This window comes from Suncus etruscus, chromosome 2 (genome assembly GCF_024139225.1).
Source record: "Suncus etruscus isolate mSunEtr1 chromosome 2, mSunEtr1.pri.cur, whole genome shotgun sequence".
NCBI classification, from domain to species: domain Eukaryota; kingdom Metazoa; phylum Chordata; class Mammalia; order Eulipotyphla; family Soricidae; genus Suncus; species Suncus etruscus.
This window is the reverse complement of record NC_064849.1, coordinates 162,585,686-162,605,710: the sequence shown is the minus strand read 5'-3', so window position 1 is coordinate 162,605,710 and position 20,025 is coordinate 162,585,686.

Below are 20,025 nucleotides of genomic sequence, written 5' to 3'. Positions count from 1 at the left end.
GCAATGATATTATCCTTTGGTGTGGAGGCTGGGTCACAACTGTCTGTGATCAGTGACTACTTTGTGCATAGGTAGGGGATGGTTGTGGGATCAAAATCCAGCCGTAAGCATGCAAAGCATGTATTATAGCTCATCAGCTAACATTTTGATTCCATTTAAAATATATTTCTTTCTTTTGTTTTCTTTGAAGATATGTTTGTTTACACAAGAGGTTTTAATTGTGTTTAGAGATGTGTTAACAATAAACTCAAAGTTAAAAAATTTTATAGCAGTAAAAATGTCTTTAATTCTCTTTTGTTTTAAATATGTAACTACACATATGGGTTAGAGAACTGTACTGATTTAGTTACCTTGAATTCCAGTTTTGTCACCCCTTAGGCTTTAAAAGCAATTATCTGTTTTGATGTAGTAAAGAAATAAATCATCTCAAATTTATATGAGGGTGTTGACATTTATTGTTTTAATGGTTCGTCATTAAAATCTCTCAAGGAAATGGTTTTTAAATTACAATAATAAGTGGACAGGAATTAATGGACCTACCCAAACTAGAGAAACTTGTTAGCATTATAATTCACTGTCAAAAGTCATGTCAAAGTTTATTTCATTCTTTTTAGTAAAGGAAATTATGACTAATAAGCACTGTGTAGCTGTCCTATTGTACTTTTGCACTGTTCATTCTCTATGCGCCTAATGTTTGAGGACACCGTTTTTATGGGAGAAATATATATTATTTCCTCTCAGACACTGATCATATGCTGTATTTTCTGACTTCTAGACTAAAAGCCCTTCATAGAGAAAAATCTTTGAAGAAAAGAGTTCACTCTAGAATAATTCATAAACTATTATGAGATATAGTAAAATGATTAACATTCAGACACTTCTGCATTAATACTTAATAAGGAAATGTGTTGTAATGAAACATGCAGTATCAGCTTTACTAAATATATAAAACAGAGACGCATAAATCATTGAGATTGCCTTTCTTATCAGTCTCCAACTCAACTGTAAATCTACATAGATGGTGCTATTCTACAGAATAAATTAGCCTGTTATCTTCCATCTTATAATTCTTTTTGATGTTCTTTATCTTATAGCTCTATAAACTTTTACTAGAATGTTATATATAATCTATCTCTCATCTATGCCCTTATAAATAACATGTTATTTATATATATAAACATGTGTTTGTCTATATTTAAGAAGAATTAAGTGAAAAACCTGTGATCACTTGTTCAGTTAGCACTTATATACAGATGTGGTAAGCAATTTATAAAATGAAATATTTCGTATCAATTCATATAGTACATGTTTTTAAAAAGAAGATAATATATATAATTATATATAGTAAATATAATAATAATAAACTAATCTTCAACATAGGTAACATGTACGTTATTTTTTGGGAGGGGACACACCCATATGACATTCCTAGGCTTGGGGGACCATATGGGATAATGGTGGATCAAATTGCTGTCTGTCCTGGGTCAGCCTCTTTCAAGGCAAACGTCCTACAGCTTGTGCTACCAATCTTTGGCCTCCAACATTATTTTTAATGGCGAAAAAACTGAAAGCAATTCTACTAAGGTCAGGGGCTAGGCAAGGATGTCCACTATGTCCATTCTTATTCAACATAGTATTAGAAGTCCAAAACATAAAAATCAGACAAGAGAAGAAAATCAAAGGGAATCCACATTGAAAATGAGGTAGATAAACTATATTTTACAGGTCATGATAATTTACATCAAAGACAGAAAGAGTCCAGAAGAAAGCTACAAACAAGAAACCAATAGTAGCAAAATGGCTGGCTACAATGTCAATATACAAAATACAGTTGCATTCCTTTATACAAATAATGAATCATAGTAGAAGTGATCAAAGAGTCTGATACCATTTAAAAATAGTGTTCAAACTATCAAGTACTTTGGAATCAACAAACAAGAGAGGTGAGAGGACCTAGATCATGAAAAACTTCAAGACATTTCAAAATAAAATAGAAGAAGACCTAAAAAAATTGAAGGAACACTTCATGATCATTGGATTTAAAAAAAGTCAGATATAGATCAAAATGACCATCTTACTCAAAATACTATATAGGTTCAATTGCAATATCTATTCAAATTCAGAAAACTTTTTAAGAACTTAGACAAGTCAGTTATATAAAGTTTGTGTGGGAACCATAAAAAACCTAGGATAACCAAGATCATAATTAAAAAAAAAACAAGAAACTGAGAGGCATTTTATTTCCTAATTTGAAGCTGGTACTACAGAAGTCATGGTGATCATAACATCATGGTATTAAAAGAGAGAGACATGCGTTTCAGACCTATGGTTTAAAATAGAATATCCAGTGACAAACCCCAAGTTTAATGTACATTAAAGATTGATTCTTTTCTCACACCTTACACAAAAGTCAATATAAAGTGTATTAAAGACATTGTTATTAGTACTTGAATCTATGAGTTTTAACTGAGGGAAATCATAAAGTATAAAACTCCGAGACTCAGATCTCAGAAAAACATGAGATAGTAGGATGCCAATGGCAAGACTTGTAGCATCCAAATCTGAATAAATAGGACAAGCATAAAACTAAAAAGTTTCTGTATGGCAAAAGAAACACAGGCTAAAATTATAAGACAACTAACTGAATGGGAGAACATTTTTGCATTCAACACATCAGATAAAGTTTTGATATCGAGGGTATACAAATTACTCACACAGGTTATCTCCACAAAACCTAAAAATCCCAACAAAAAATGGGGAGAGGAAATGAACAAAGACTTCTCTGAGGAAGGCCAGCAGATGGCCAACAGACACATGAAAAATTTTCTCATTATCATTTACATTAGGAAAGGTTCAAATCAAAACAAGAATGAGATATCAGTAAAGGATGACACATACCTAAAAATACTGAGAACAACTTCTTATTGATAGAGATGTATTGGGAAAGGGAACTCTCATCCATTGTTGATGGGAAAGCAATAAGGAGGGTTATCACTAAACTCAAAAGTTGAACTGCCATATGACCTAGCAGATCCCTCTTTGAGGGACTAGGAAAAATAATTCGTCCAAAATAGTATATGCACATCACACTATTCATGACTAGCACTCAGTACATAGCTAGGACTTGGATGTTAAACACCTAGATGTTCAACAACAGAACAAGAATATATGGTATGTCTATATATAATAGAATACAACATAGCTTTAAGGAATGGATGCAATTTGCAGTTACATGGGTGAAACTGGGAAGATATATTAATACAAAATAAAGTCAGAAGAAAAAGGATAAGTTACACAATGATATCACTTATATGTGGTATTTAAATAACCATATGAAGAAACACAATGGTTTAAATGGCAGTTGTCTCTCACACAATGGTTTCCAGAGTATAGTGAGGAGAAGGAAGAAGAACTAGAGTGGAAGAGATGAAACACAAAGTATTTTCAAGTGGTTTCAGGTGCACTGTTAAAAAGGACACAACTTAAATATCCAAGACAAAGACAACAACAATGGAATAGTTGAGACTCAAATAGGTATAAAACTAAAATGGGACTTTTATGCTGGCATGCTGGGGGGCAAAGCTAGGTTGGGAACATTGTTGAAGGATTGATCAGTTGTATGCCTGAAACTCAACTATGAAGGGGCTTTGTACATCACAATAGGTTTCAATATGTTTTTTTTTTTTTTTTTGGTTTTTGGGCCACACATGGGGTATTGTTCAGAGATTACTCCTAGCTATGCTCTCAGAAATCACCCTTGCTTGGGGGACCATATAGTGAAGTGAGGGGATCAAACTGCAGTTTGTCCTATCTTAGTGCATGTAAGGCAAATCCCTACTGCTTGTGCCACTGCTCTGGGCCCCAAGTTTCAATAATCTTTTTTAAAAGAGGCTTATTTAAACTTTTAGGATTCTCAGTGTTGTTGAAAAAACAAATGTCTGGAATTTTTTTCTATTTAAATATTAGGAAGACAATGCCTTATTTCCTGCAAAAATAACTGATTTTGTTGAATGATATTTGGAAAAGAAATTACTTCTCTCAAATATTTTTCCATTATCTTTATCTTCAGGCTACATTTTTTATTTTGTAGATGTTAAGTGTACCTGAAATGTAAGGTAAAAAAATAACTTATTTGTATAAAGAGCCAATATTGTTTGCATGGTAAAAGTCATTAAGTATGAGGGGTAGGAAACAGCCCAGAAGATTGTAAACACAGAAGTTAAATTTGCTATCTCGGATTTATTTTATTAGAATAATTTTTGTCTAAATTATGAGACTAAGAAAAAAAAAACTGTTTACAGTAATTATAATGTGTGGTTTCTTGGGGACTGACCTTTGAAGTTGTTTCAATACAAAAAAATTCTTAAGACATCTATGTTAAGCATAGATTTAACTTTCAAAGGAGGTGAAAACATTATACATTTTCTACTGAATGTACACCAATTTTATATCTGTAAGCTTTTCAAAATATTAAAAAATCAGGTATTTAACTGTGCATGGATTGAAAACCTCACAACTCTAAACACAATTCTTTAACATTATTTAATTATCCCCAAAGCAAAAGAACTCTCTTAACTGCATGGAAAAACACAGCATCTGTAACAAGATTGAAAACCAATCATTTAACTTTAGAAATCATGCGCTCCTTCTGTTCCACACCTTAATAACCACAAAGAAATATTTTTCATTATTTGAGTTGGAAAACAGATATCATCACCTTTATTTTATAATCCTTAACTATACATGCTAACAATCAATAAATAAGAATGATAATGATTCTATACAAGCTGTATAGTACTAAAAGATTTGTCTTGGGACAGGGCTAGGAGAATCATCCAGAACACTTATCAGGAGGCTTGGAGCCCAGTCAGCAAGTATTTGGGCCCCATAAATCTGTAGTAGCTTCACACTCGATGTGTGATGGGTGGTTCTCAGGCCCTACCATTCTAGGGCCAACCATATATTTCCTGGTGGTGCTCTGGAATCTCAAGATAGTATCTAATGATAGATAACATGATAGTCCAAGAGGCTCCAGAAATTAAACCATGAACATTTTACTATCTTCCAGCCCTGTTGGGTATTTAATACATCTAACATTACATTGGCACTTGAAACTTTTTTAAGTATAATTTAATTTACCATTTGTAATTTTAAATATGCTACTTAAAATAATGTGTACTTGTAATCACAGTGAGATATGTTAACTACTGTCAGCAAACTAGTTGTGACTGTGAATTTCATGTGAAATTCTAAGCAAAGCTAATAAAGTGATTGTTTAATAATCTTTATGTTGAAGACAAATATAAAAAATTAGGATAAAATCTGCACCAGTCTCTTCAATGTGTGCTTAAACTAGTATCGATAAAAATACAACAGGTAATTCAATCTTCTGAGACAGTGTCAAGCCTGGCCTCTCTAGTTAATTAGGAGCTTGAAAGAGAAAATGAAAATTCACCTATTTTGTTATTTCAAGGAGCTTTGTGAAGTAGAAAATTAGGCAGGTATCTAGGGAGAGTGTGTGTCTGGCAGTTGTGGATGGGGATGAGTGGGGGGATCATGATAAGAAATGAAATTGGAAAGGTAAGCATAAACTATTGTTACTGGTGTTGTATGGCCAAGGTGGAATTAAGATTTTGCTCTGATTGTTATGGAAACTACTGAAACTAATATCTAGTCAAATATTAAACTGACCATATTAATTGCATAGTGGAAAATTAACTAAAGAGAGAAGAAAACTAAATTTAGGAAAAGTGGATTTTATCAAATGCATATTTGATGGCTTAGTGATATTATAATGTAACTAGGAGAACTATTCAATCAGCACTTATTTTATGCAGGGAACAAAATGATTTATCATATAACATATACAATATAAAGGAAATAAAGATGCCAGATGACTCTTCATAAGTTACTGTAAAATTACCTGATATTTTTCATGTATTGAGAAAAATAGGTAAGATTGGGAAACTTGATGTTCCTTCTTACAAGGTAATGATTTTGTTAAGAAAATTGAGTAGATATTAAATATCCAATTAGAAATATCACATAGGCAGTGAATTTTGAAGTTGGGAATGTATAATAAATGCATTAAGGCAGTATATAAATTCCATTTTATGTTAGTATATGCCAATGAAACTTTGAAGTTTTCTTCCAGTTTATTGTACAAGAATTTTGATGTATTCATTGCAATGTTGACTCTGTTTTCAATTTCTTTGAGATCTCTATGATGTTGATCAATTACTAAGACTAACTTTGAATTTGGTACTTTTGCTCTACTTTATCTGATGCTATAACTGTTGATCACAAGTATCCCCCTATGTTTTTATGGCAACATATGCACTGCTTAAATTATTCTAGTAAGAGTTTTTTTTTTCTTGGTGGAATTTAAATGTCTTTATTGGGGGTACAGGGTGTCACCCAAGTGTCCTTTTAGTCTTCCTGAGATTGTTTTTTGTGACTTTTTCTTTTTCTTGGCACTGCCATTACTCTTAATGCTGCACCCAGTTTCTTCAGGGCTGCTGAGTGGCTCCACCTTAAGGGAGAATTTCCACTTCTTTTTCTTGGAAACCTTGTTTTCAGCTTCTTCCTGATCACTAGCTGGTGACCTCTTCCTCTTAGGAAGACTTACAGTGACAGTTGTCTCTTCAAGATCATCACTATTAATTTGCTCCTCCATGGAAAATGCCTTTTTCTTCTTGGGTTTGGAGGCAGAGGGTTCTTCATCCATCCCGTTCTCTTGAGGCACCTCCCGGGTTTTTTTCTTTTTCTTCTTTTTGGGCCTTTCACTTGGCTCCTCACACTCCGAGTTTTAAATAAATATTTTAGTTTTAAAAAAGGAAGTACTGTTTTCTTCTTAATTTCAGTTGTGATTTCCCTTTAAATATTCTCAAATGTTTTTCTATGCTAAAAACGAATTATCTAAGATAATCTTAAATAAAAGAAATTGATTAGGAAACTATTCTAAAAGTCCAACTTAATAGATGGTGGACATGCTTTGATTACATAACTTTTTGTAATCATAAATCCTAGTTAAATTTTGGTGGTATTTTTTCCTTTTATTTTTTTTCCCCACAGCAGCTTGTTAACCATGAATTCCTATTGTGTAATGCTTTTTTTTTTTTTGGGGGGTTTTGGGCCACACCCGGAGATCTCAGGGGTTATCCTGGCTCTCTGCTCAGAAATAACTTCTGGCAGGCAAGGGGGACCATATGGGATGCCGGGGTTCGAACCACCATTGGTCCTGGGTTAGCACTTGTAAGGCAAATGTGCTGTGCTATCTCTCCGGCTCAGTAATACTTTTAAGAAAATATTTTCTTACTTGTTGAGTAAGAGAGGAATTCCATAAATATATTTCAATCTTGATTCTGAGTCTACAATATCAGTTCTGACCTTTGGTTTAAGAGATTAGAGATAAAAAATACAATATGGTTAAGGACTTGGTAATTTTTTCACCATATATCCCAATGTAAATATTTTCACTTATCAGAGAGGACTCAATCACATTGGCTGTGTTTTAATTTCAGTCCTTTGCCTTCAAGGAGATATCCCTCAAGACAGAAAACTTTAGAGCAGGACTTTATTTGCTATCCTGTTTATAGTGAATTATTTTAGGGATATAATTAATGGATAAAGCTCATGTTTTGTATGAATTAAGCTATAGGTTTTATTACCCAGGTGCATAGAAAATTATTTTATTAATTAAATATCACTAGTTTAATTTTATAAAATTTAATTTTAACAATGTTCCCATCTATGTTGAAGATGACTCTCATTTTGCTGAGTAAGAAATATAATCAGATTTATGCAATCAGATTGTAGACCATTATCTCTTGAATACGGTAAAGTCATAAGAATAATAGCAAAGTGAATTTATTGATAGAGTTGTATAGGCTTAGAATTTTAATGTGTGATGCTACAAACAAAATATTCAACCCTGTGCACCCAATTAAATAGCCAATGCACTTTTCTGTAAAAGAAAATACTTCAGTCTGGAAAAAAGCTGTAATACTTGATATGCAATTCATAATGTTCAATATTTTGATTTACTCTATAACTTACAGGATCCTGAGATAAAAATTGGTTAATATTTTTACTTTAGGGAATCATTTTCTCTCATTTTAATTATATGTTTTAATTTAGTCACTTTTATTTATACAAAGTTATTCAGTAGACTTATGGGTATACATTTATTTTCACACCTATTCTATCAACAATGTCAACTTTTCTCACCAATGTCTCTATTTGCCTTCTCAGTTCCTAGTGTTTTTCTTTGCCAGGTAGGTTTTTAAGGACTTTTTGTGGTAGTTTGGGTTTTATGCTTTCAGTTTTGTTGTACTTGATTCAACTATATATTTAATTAATTATTTAAATAACACCTCCAGTGTCCAGGACTCCTGCTCACTGCATCTTTTTCCTCTGACTTTTCTTGCTTTCCTACTTCCAGTTTCTCTGTTCCATATCTTTAGTTCAATAGTCCATTTTTCAGGAAAATATAGGTATCTACCCTTTGATGCTTTACTTTGACTTGTCCAATAACTATATGCAATATAAATAATATGTTAATATTTGCAATATTATTCTGAATTCTTTTACTCAACATAATACTTTAACTCATCAAAGTTGCAATGCACTGCCTGATTTTATCCTTCTTTGCTACTGCATAATATTGTATTCTATTGTGTGTGTGTGCATGCATGTGTGTATACCATAGCCTCCTTATTCACTCTTTTGTTGTTAGACATTTTACTTGATTCCATATCCTAGTGTTTATGCTAATTGCTGCAGTGAATACTTCTGTGATCATGTCCTCTAAATTAAGGTGCTTTTTCCCTAGGATTATATATCCAGATGTGAAATATATGCTTAAAAAGACAACATTGGGGCCAGAGAAATAGCATGGAGGTAAGGCGTTTGCCTTTCATGCAGGAGGTCATCGGTTCGAATCCTGGCACCCCATATGGTCCCCCGTGCCTGCCAGGAGCAATTTCTGAGCCTGGAGCCAGGAATAACCCCTGAGCACTGCCGGGTGTGACCCAAAAACCAAAAAAAAATAAATAAAATAAAATAAAATAAAATAAAAAGACAACATTACTCTACTTCTCTGACAAATCTCCATATGTTTTTCACAAGTTGATTTGGCAAATATTTCCACCAAAATAAATGAAGTTTCATTTTCTCTACATTTCCTTCAACACAAGTTGTTTATAATTTTCTGTTATGTGCCATTTACTTTTATTGTAAGATATCTCCTTGTAATATTTTGTTATTTTATTGTTTTTTTCGGGCCACACCCATTTGATGCTCAGGGATTACTCCTGGCTAAGCGCTCAGAAATCACCCCTGGCTTGGTGGGACGGACCACATGGGACACCGGGGATCAAACTGCAGTCCGTTCCTTGGCTAGCGCTTGCAAGGCAGACACCTTACCTCTAGCGCCACCTCGCCGGCCCCTTGTTATTTAATTTATATAAAATAAATATTCATAGCATATAAAATTTTGGCAATATCTGATAGGTAACTAATACGTGACTAGAAACATAATTGTATTATTTTATATATGTTGTCCTGAGACATAGACTTTATTTCATCCTTGAATTGCTAATTGTTTTTATCTCCTGATTATATTATAATTAAATGAGGAGGTTGGGTCACTGTTACAAAATTTTAAGAGGGTACATCCAGATTTCTAGTCACTACTATTGATTATTGGGAGATTGGATTTAGGCTTTTTGTATTCAAATCATGCAGAACTGCTTTTTTAGCTATTACCTTTACCCTGCCTTTTTTCTATCATAATGTCTTGCTAATGGTTTCCAAAAATTGGAAAATTTAAAAGAATAAATTGTTATTTTACTCTTTTGTTATTATTTCATTTCAATTTAATATAATGCTGTCATTTTAATACATTGCTTTACTTTTGGACATAATTCTCTAGGTCTGGATGAGAGATCATAGAATATTGATATTCATTGCTTTACTTATGAAAAAAGAATTGAAATTTATCCTGAATGGTACACCTTTGAGAGAATCACAGGACAATGTGTTGTTAATCAAATACCCTCTGAACCCAAAGATTAATAAAGAATGAATTACTAGAAAAAGCAAGTAGTCTTCATTATCATTTGTTTCCAGGAAAGTTTTGATTTCCTTTTTGATTTCATCTCGGACCCACTGGTTGTTCAGTAGCAGGGTGTTTAATTTCCAATTGTTAAAGTTTTTCTTCTGTGTGGCTTTGTAGTTCACATCTAATTTCAGAGCCTTGTGGTCAGCAAAGGTTGCCTGCAAGATTTCTATCCTCTTGATTTTATGGAGGTATGTTTTATGTGTCAGCATGTAGTCTATTCTGGAGAATGACCCATGTACATTGGAAAAGAATGTGTATCCAGGTTTTTTGGGATGGAGTGTCCTGTATATATCTACTAGTCCTCTTTCTTCCATAACTCTTTTCAGGGCTAGTATGTTTTTGTTGGGTTTCAGTCTGGTTGACCTATCAAGTGTTGATAGGGCTGTGTTGAAGTCTCCCACAATGATTGTGTTATTATTGATTTCTTCTTTCAGATTTGTCAGTAATTGTATTAGATAATTTGCTGGTCTCTCATTGGGTGCATATATGTTTAATAGTCTGATTTCTTCCTGTTGCACATATCCCTTGATTAGTACATAGTGTCCATCTTTGTCCCTTACCACTTTTCTGAGTATAAAGTTGGTGTCATCTGATATTAATATGGCCACCCCAGCTTTTTTTAGGGTGTTGTTTGCTTGGATAATTTTCTTCCAACCTTTGATTTTGAGTCTATGTTTGTTCTGACTATTCAGATGTGTTTCTTGTAGGCAGCAGAAGGTTGGATTCATCTTTTTGACCCATTTTGCCACTCTGTGTCTTTTAATTGGTGAATTTAGTCCATTGACATTGAGGGAGATGATTGTCATAGGATTTAATGTCATTTTTGTAGATAAGTTTGCTGTGTTTGTTGGTCTCTCTTGTCTTAGAGTAGACCTGTCAGTTTTTCCTTTAAGGCTGGTAGAAAAAGCAAGTAGTAGGCCAACATATTTTTGTTTGTTTGTTTTTGGGTCACACCCAGCGGCACTCAAGAGTTAATCCTAGTTCCCATATGTGAAGCCAGGATTCGAACCACCACTGTTCAGCTGTAGGCATGGTGAATGCCCTACCACTGTGCTATGTCTCCAGAACCTAGCCAACATATTTCTAAGTTGAAAAAAAATTAGCTGGAGAATTATCTGGCGACTTACTAGTAGAGTGGGTGGCTGGATACTAAGATGTCAGGACTCTATCTCAAAGTCCCTGAAGAAGAGAGAGAGCAGAGGTACTACATTGGCCTATTCTAGAAAAAGATTATCTATGTTAGTCAGAGCCCTAACAAATAGGGCAGCAGTAAATGGCCTAAAACACAGACCTGCCATCCACCCTCCAGTTTTTATTTTTTTATTTTTCATTTTTTTTGTTTTGGGCCACACCCAGTGATGCTCAGAAGTTACTCCTGGCTATATGCTCAGAATTATGGGGGACCATGTGGGACTATGGGAATTGAATCAAGGTCCATCCTGGGTCAGCCTCTTGCAAAGCAAATGCCCTACCGCTGCACTATAGCTCAGACCCCTATTTTTTTTCTTGATGAATACTCATAGCATATGTTTACTGAGTCTCACATCTGAAACTACAATATAAAAGTATATGTATGCCCATAATACATCAAAATACTCCCAGTATATTCACAATTTTTATTGTCTACAGTGTTCTCTTTCTATCTTCCCCTGAGTATTTTTGAACTCTACAGTTAACAAAAATAACAATAGAAAAATACCAGGTCAAGATCTTAATGTAAGAGTCACAGATAAACAGTAAAGTTTTTGTTACTTTTGATATTTTTACAAAATCAAGAAAAATTAAAAAAATGACAAGATATTATAACTATTAGAAAAATATTACACCAGGCACTTTGATACTCCAATATAAAATAGAGTCACAAAAAGGAAAATAATTGCTTATAAATGAAACTGAAATAGACAAAGCCACCTTCTAGAGGACTGAGGATTTAAAAATAAATTATTATGAGGAAACTCAAATATTTTTAATCAAAAGAACATTTTATAGAAAAAGAAAAAATCATTTAGAAATGAGTAAAACTAAAAAGGAATTTAATGAACTTGTCAGTAATAAAAATATAGAGAGAATATAAAACTTTAAATAAGAAACTATCTGTGATTAATAATGTGAAGAACTCAACAACTTCATTAAAATGCCACAGAAATAGAATAGATGGAAATAGAATAAATGTAATGGAGAAATGTCAACAATTTCAAATACAGAGAGCTAGAAATAATCAATACAGAAAAATAGAAATAAGGTATGAAAAATGATTAAGCATTACAAAAGCTATCAAACTTCATTAGGAAAGACAATATAAGAATTATGGACTTCCCATAAGGGAAACAGAAGAGTAAGGGAACTGATTTTTTCTGTTGTATCTGAGACATAATATTTGAAAACATCCAAACCAAAGAAGAAACAAAATAAATTTTTGAAGCCAAAACAACATCTGGATATCAGAAGTAAACAAAAAACCTTAGTCAATTTACATATAAACACAAAAATACTACATATTTTATATTTATACTATCTTTGTGTATATATAATAGCTAGAAAAATTTTAGGAAAAAACATGATAAATTTCTTCCATCAGACATTTACTAACTACAGAGCAGAACCATCACAGATAGGAACTATTGAGACTCACGCAAAATTATTAAATATAAATGATCTAAAATTATCTGTATTAATTTCCAAAAATAATGATGGCTGTTCACTCTTTCCAGGTAGTTTGGTTTGAGCTGAAAAGGCTCAGGCTCTCAAAATGGGGGTGAGATGATTCTTCTTCATGACTGAAGGCACAGAAACTTACAGCCAAATCTCAAATTTTGATCACCCTCTGAAAATTTAGAAAAGGTCTAACTTTAATCTTATCAAACTACCAAGCCACAAATCTGTTCCAAATTATTCGATAGTGGACAATGCAGATATAAATTGCCACATATATCTTCAAATTTTGATATAGTGTTAACTCACAGGTATATATAGTGTTAACTCATAGGTAACTAAGCTCTGTGAACCTAAACTGTAACACCAATGACTCAACTAGCATCAACCACAGACTATTTAATATTTAGACAATGAATGTAGTGACATTAAGAGATCTAGCAATTGGCCCATGTTGGTTTTTTTTTTTTTTTTTGTTAATCCATTTATTTTGTGTTGTAACAAGCGATATGAAATGAATTTGTTAGTTCTACTTGGGGACAGTCTAGAATGGTGGGTGGAAAACTGGAAACACTTATGGAGGAAAAATCACACACTGGTGGTAGATTTTTAATGCCTGAATCAACTGTATTATGAAAACATGATAAACCACAGAACAATAATAACTTCTTTTAAAACTTAAGTCTAAGAATTCACTGTATATGAGACTCAACATGTGAGAGAAATAAAGTTTTTTCAAAATACAAGATGTTGCTTTAAGTTTGCTTTGAGTTGTGTTTGCATTAATTTGCATATTGGTGGTTTTTTTTTTTTTTTTTTTTGGTTTTTGGTTTTGGGTCACACCCAGCATTGCTCAGGGGTTATTCGTGGCTCTATGCTCAGAAATCGCTCCTGGCAGGCACAGGGCACCATATGGGATGCCAGGATTCGAACCACTGACATTCTGCATGAAAGGCAAAAGCCTTACCTCCATGCTATTTCTCCGGCCCCTGCATATTGTTTTCTATAGTCATATTCTCACATTATTTTTACTATTTATATGTAATATGTCTTATAAGGCAGTTTAATCTTTATTCATAATTTAATTTTTTAAATTATAACACTATTATTCCATTAGTAGTTAATACAATTACTGATTTCTTATATTTTTGAACTGCCATTTTTTTTATTCTTGTAATGTAAAAGAAATCAAAATATTTTTGATTGGGTAATAAAACATTCTTATATTTCCTTAAGTAGATAATACTTAGAACTACTTAACAGAGCTAGTTTTTCATTGTGCTGTTATCATGTTCCTTTTAGTGCATACATAATAAAAACCACAAACCACAATCATGTTTCCATGTGCTCCATTGAGATATTAAAATATGCCTTAAATATTAATGATCTCATCAATTGACATTATTTGCCAAAATCTATTGTCTGCTGTTTAATCAGGATTTCCAATGCTGGTCCAAACATTTTTTGCTTGGAAATAGGTTCTATTGTGATTAGTAAGAAATCTACAGGAGAATTTTAGTAAACTCTTACACTGAAAGAAGTGAGACTGTCTTTCCATAGTAGTGATTGATGTTGTTATCTGTTGCTGGCAGAATTTGAAAGAATGTGGTCAATCCCAGAAGTTCTCAGCGAAGCAGAGCGGCCATGCATTCTTTCTAATGAAAGAACGCCACTGCAACAAGAAGAAAAAATTACACTAAGAACTGGGCTCGATTACTGAAGCCAGGCATTACTCCCTGGACTGTCTTCTCTGCTGCGTGCTCAGGCCTAAGATTTGATCCTGTGTGAGGCTTCATCCGTGGAGGGCTCCCCTTCCTTGGAGGCAAGTCAGTCTACCCAGAAAGGATGGAGTCAGAGCGGCGTGGCTACGCACATCATTTAGCCAATGAATACCACCACAGCACATAGAAAAAACCCACAATACATGGGTGACAATGGGGAAACAACACAGGCCAGCATCAGACATAGAGAATGAAGATGACAATTCTGATGACCAGAAAATGGCCAACCAACTAATCAATCTCTAAGATAAGGATTTTAGACAAAAAATATGGAAGATGCTAAAAGAACTCAAAGAAACCATGGATCTAGTTGAATAGAACACTAATAAGAACTAAGAAAATATGAAGACAAAAATCACAAAACTCCAAATTGAAATAACAGGTCAAATAACAGACCTGAAAAACTCAGTAAACAAATTGAATGACACAATGGATAAGCTCTCCGAAAGGGTAACAGAAGCTAAGAAGATAATTGGTGCTGTGGAAGATAAGATAAATAACAACTCCATACAGTGAGAGAGATTGGGAAAAAAACTTAAAGGAAATGAACAGACAATGGAAAAATTAGTCAAAGAATGTGAACAGATGAAAATAGAAGTCTACGATAAGCTCAACAAAAACAATTTAAGAATCATTAAAGTCCCAGAGACCCAGGAAGAAAATTTCCAGGAAGAATCAACGGTCAAGAACATCATTAAAAAGAAACTTCCAGAGCTAAAGAATATATGTGATCAAATCTTGCATGCCCGAAGAGTACCAACGAAAAGAGACCACAGAAAAAATACCCCAAGACACATCCTAGTCACAACGATGAATCCCACAGATAGAGACAGAATTCTGAAAGCAGCAAGATCAAAAAGGGAAATTATATTCAAGGGAACATCCTTGATATTTACAGCAGACCTATGACCAGAAACACTCAAGGCCAGAAAGCAGTGGTGGTACATAGTGACAAAACTCAAAGAAATGAATGCTTCGCCTAGAATACTGTGCCCAGCAAAACTCACTTTGAAGTTTGAAGGAAGAATACATGGTTTCACACACAACCAAAAGCTCAGAAACTTTACAGACTCAAAACCAGTCGTAAGAGAAAAACTGAAAGACCTAATTTAAGACAAGACTGACCAAAAGACACACCAAATTTCAATTTAAAGATGGCATTAAATCCCAGGAAAATTTTTTCTCTCAATATCAATGGACTAAATGCACCTGTTAAGAGACACAGAGTGGCTAAGTGGATCAAAAAACTCAATCCAACCTTCTGCTGCCTACAAAAAGTGCACCTGAATAAGCAGAACAAACATAGACTCAAAATCAAAGGCTGGAGAAAATCATCCAAGCAAACAACACCCATAAAAAAGCTGAAGTGGTCATACTAATATCAGATGATGCAAACTTTATACTTAGGAAAGTTTTAAGGGACAAAGATGGACATTTTGTATTAATCAAGGGGTATGTACAGCAGGAAAAAATCACTCTCCTAAACATATATGCACCGAATGAGGGGCCAGCAAAATATTGAATACAATTGTTGACAAACATGAAAAATAATATTAATAAAACACAATAATTGTGGGGGACCTCAACACAACATTGTCAACACTGGATAGGTAACCAGACTGAAACCCTACAAGAATATACTAGACCTGAGAAGAGAAATGAAAGAAAGAGGCCTTATAGATATATATAGAACAGTCCAACCCCAGAAACCTGGATACACATTTTTCTCCAATGTACATGACTTTCTCCTGAATAGACTACATCCTGGCACATAAAACATACCTCCATAATATCAAAAGGATAGAAATCATTCATTGACCACAAGACTCTGATATTATATGTGAATTCTAAAAAGACACAGAAGAAAAACTTTAACACCTGGAAGTTAAACAGCCTCATACTGAATAAACAGTGGGTCTGACATAAAATCAAGGGGAAATAAAAACTTTCCTGGAAACAAATGATAATAATCTATCAGAACTTATGGGACACAGCAAAAGCAGTACTAAGAGAAAAAATTACAGCTTTGCAAGCACACATTAGGAAGGAAGAAGGGGCCTACCTGAATAGCTTAATGACGCAGCTCATAGAATTAGAAAGTGCTCAACAAAAGGACCCAAAAATAGGAAGACAGAAGGAAATAACAAAGCTGAGAGCAGAAATCAATGAAGTGGAAACCCAAAAAATAATCCGAAAGATCAATAAAAGCAGAAGTTGGTTCTTCGAAAAAATAAACAAGATTGATAGACCACTGGCAAAATTAACAAAGAAAGAGAGAGAGAGAAATTTGATAACTCGTATTAGGAATGAAAAAGGATAGATCACTACTGATATGGCAGAGATTCAAAGGGTAATCAGAAACTACTGTGAGAAACTATGCCACTAAAAATAGGAACCTTGAAGAAATGGATAAATTCTTGGACACTAATATTCCACGGATGAATGAAGAGGATGTAGCATATTTAAACACCCCATCAATATTGATAAAATTAAAACGGTAATCAAATGTCTGCCCAAAAACAAAAGCCCAGGGCCAGATGGATTCACTATTGAATACTTTCAAACTTTCCAAGAGGAACTACTACTACCAATCCTGGCAAGACTCTTTCATGAAATTGAAAAAACGGGAACACTTCCAAATAGCTTTTATGAAGCCAACATCACCTTGATACCTAAACCAGACAGAGATGCTACCAAAAAAGAAAATTACAGATCAATATCATTGATGAATGCAGATGCAAAGATCTACAACAAAATCCTGGCAAATAGGATTCAATGCCTCATTAAGAATATCATCCACTACAATCAAGTATGTTTCATCCCAGGAATGCAAGGCTGGTTTAACATTTATAAATCTATCAATATAATACACAACATCAACAATAAGAAAAATAAAAATTTCATGAGCATATCAATAGATGCAGAGAAAGCATTTAATAAGGCCCAACACCCTTCTTGATCAAAACTCTCAGCAAGCTGGGAATTAAAGGAAACTGTCTCAATATAGTTAAGACCATCTACCACAAGTTAATGGTTAATATTGGAGAAAAACTAAAAGCCTTTTCTCTAAATTCTGTCACAAGACAAGGCTGTCCTCACTCATCATTCCTATTCAACATAGCACTGAAATTACTCACTATAGCGATTAGACACGAAAAAGACATCAAGGGAATCCAGATAGGAAAGGAAGAAGTCAAGTTTTGCTGTTTGCAAATGATATGATATTCTACTTAGAAAACCCTAAAGACTCTACCAAAAAGCTTCTAGAAACAATAGACTCATATAGCAAGGTGGCAGGCTACAAAATTAACACACAAAAATCAATGGCATTTATATACACCAAAGTAAAAAGGAATAAAAGGACTTTAAGAAAACAACCCCATTCACAATAGTGCCACACAAACTCAAATATCTTGGAATCAACTTGACTAAAAATGCAAAGGACCTATACAAAGATATCTATAAAACTCTGCTCCGAGCAATAAGAGAGGATACCTGAAAATGAAAACAGAACCCTGCTCATGAATTGGCAGGATTAACATCATCGAAATGGCAATACTCCCCAAAGCATTGTACAGACTTAATGTGATCCCTCTAAATATACCCGTGACATTCTTCAAAGAAGTGAATCAGGCACTTTTGAAATTTATTTGGAAAAATAAACACCCTAGAATAGCTAAAGCAATCATTGGGAAAAAGAATATGGGAGTTAAATCCAAATGGATGAAAGACCTCGATATCAGACCTGAAACCCTAAGATATATAGAACGTAGGCAAAACACTCTAGGACATTGAGATTACAGGCATCTTCAAGGAGGAAACTGCACTCTGCAAGCAAGTGAAAACAGATTAACAGATGGGAATATATTAAACTGAGAAGCTTCTGCATCTCAAAGGAAATAGGGCCAGGATACAAGAGCCACCCACTGAGTGGGAGAAACTATTCACCCAATACTCATCAGATAAGGGGCTAATCTCCAAAATATACAAGGCACTGACAGAATTTTACAAGAAAAAAAATCTAATCCCATCAAAAATTGGGAGAAGAAATGGACAGACACTTTGACAAAGAGGAAATACAAATGGCCAAAAGACACATGAAAAAATGCTCCACATCACTAAACATCAGGGAGATGCAAATGAAAACAATTATGAAGTACCACCTTGTTGTGTATGTAAATATTTTGGGGGATTACTATGTTGCTCACCCTAATCTGATTAGGTGATTGTGCCCTACCCTAGGGTGTGACCTGGCATTCTGCCCCCACCCTAGGGTAGGACCTGATTCTGCTTCCACCATTGGTTGGTATCTGATCCCACCATTGGGTGGGACCTGACTCTGGACTATAAGAGCAAGGGTCTGTGGAAGGCGAGGGCCTTTTGCTGGCTGGAACTGAATCTGAGTCTTTGGACTTCAGTTTTGTCCATCCGAATAAAGCAAATATTTCCACGAGCCTGATTGTCTGTGAGCTGTTTACCCGCCATTTCACCTCAGAACCATGGGCTAGACAGGGTGGCAGACGCGTGCTCCGAGCTGGAAGAAAAGGGCCTCATTCTCCATCCCTCCATCAGTCAACCTCTTCAGGGGCTGACCTGCTACATAATGACGCCCGGACAGGGACCTGAACCCTGGACCCTCAGAACTGTAAGTGAAATATTTCATTGGAAATTTCCTATGCTGACCATCAAATGGTTTCTATGGTTAGTCATGTGGATTTTACCACCCTTAGTCTTACGCATTGGTGCTCTAGTATACAAGTGGATCATTCCATTTTGTTTAAAACTAATTGGTTTTGATCTAAGGACAATCACTGCAGTTGGATGGTTGTGGTCTATATTTCAAATGAAAAGTGTAGTGTCTCTAGCCATCATAGTTTGTGGAATTTCTGTGTTGACTAACGTTATTATTATGAGCATAGTTATTTGCTGTTATTTCTATTTAGGAAATAGAAAGTGTAGAAATGGTGAGGCTAAAACCAGTATAGATAATAAGGAAATTTATCTGACGAAAACTCAGACCAAGGTGCAGGCTGACGAATCCAGCCCCACCATCAACAATATAGAAATTTTTGCTGGAAGAAAAACAACTCAGAATGTTAAGCCTGATTCTAGTGAATTGCTTGACAGTAGTGACTCAGATAATGATCTACCTCCAGTGCTAACTCCACGAAGTATGCCTCCTTCTAGTCACAAAATTGAATCGCAGAGCAGAGCAGATTCAAACGATGAACCACATGCTCGGTCTCAGAGCTCTATTCAGAATAATTTTGCTAATCAGGCCTTATCCCCTATAGACGGGGTAAATGTTTCTAACTATGTACCCTATCAGATGGAAGAATTAGATCGGTTTAAAAGATCATGTAAAGAAAATGGGCCAAAATCGCCATACAGTGTGGAGTTATTAAGACTTTGGAGTCATAACTCATCTTGGACTTTGTATGATTTTAAAAGAATCGCTGAAATATGCCT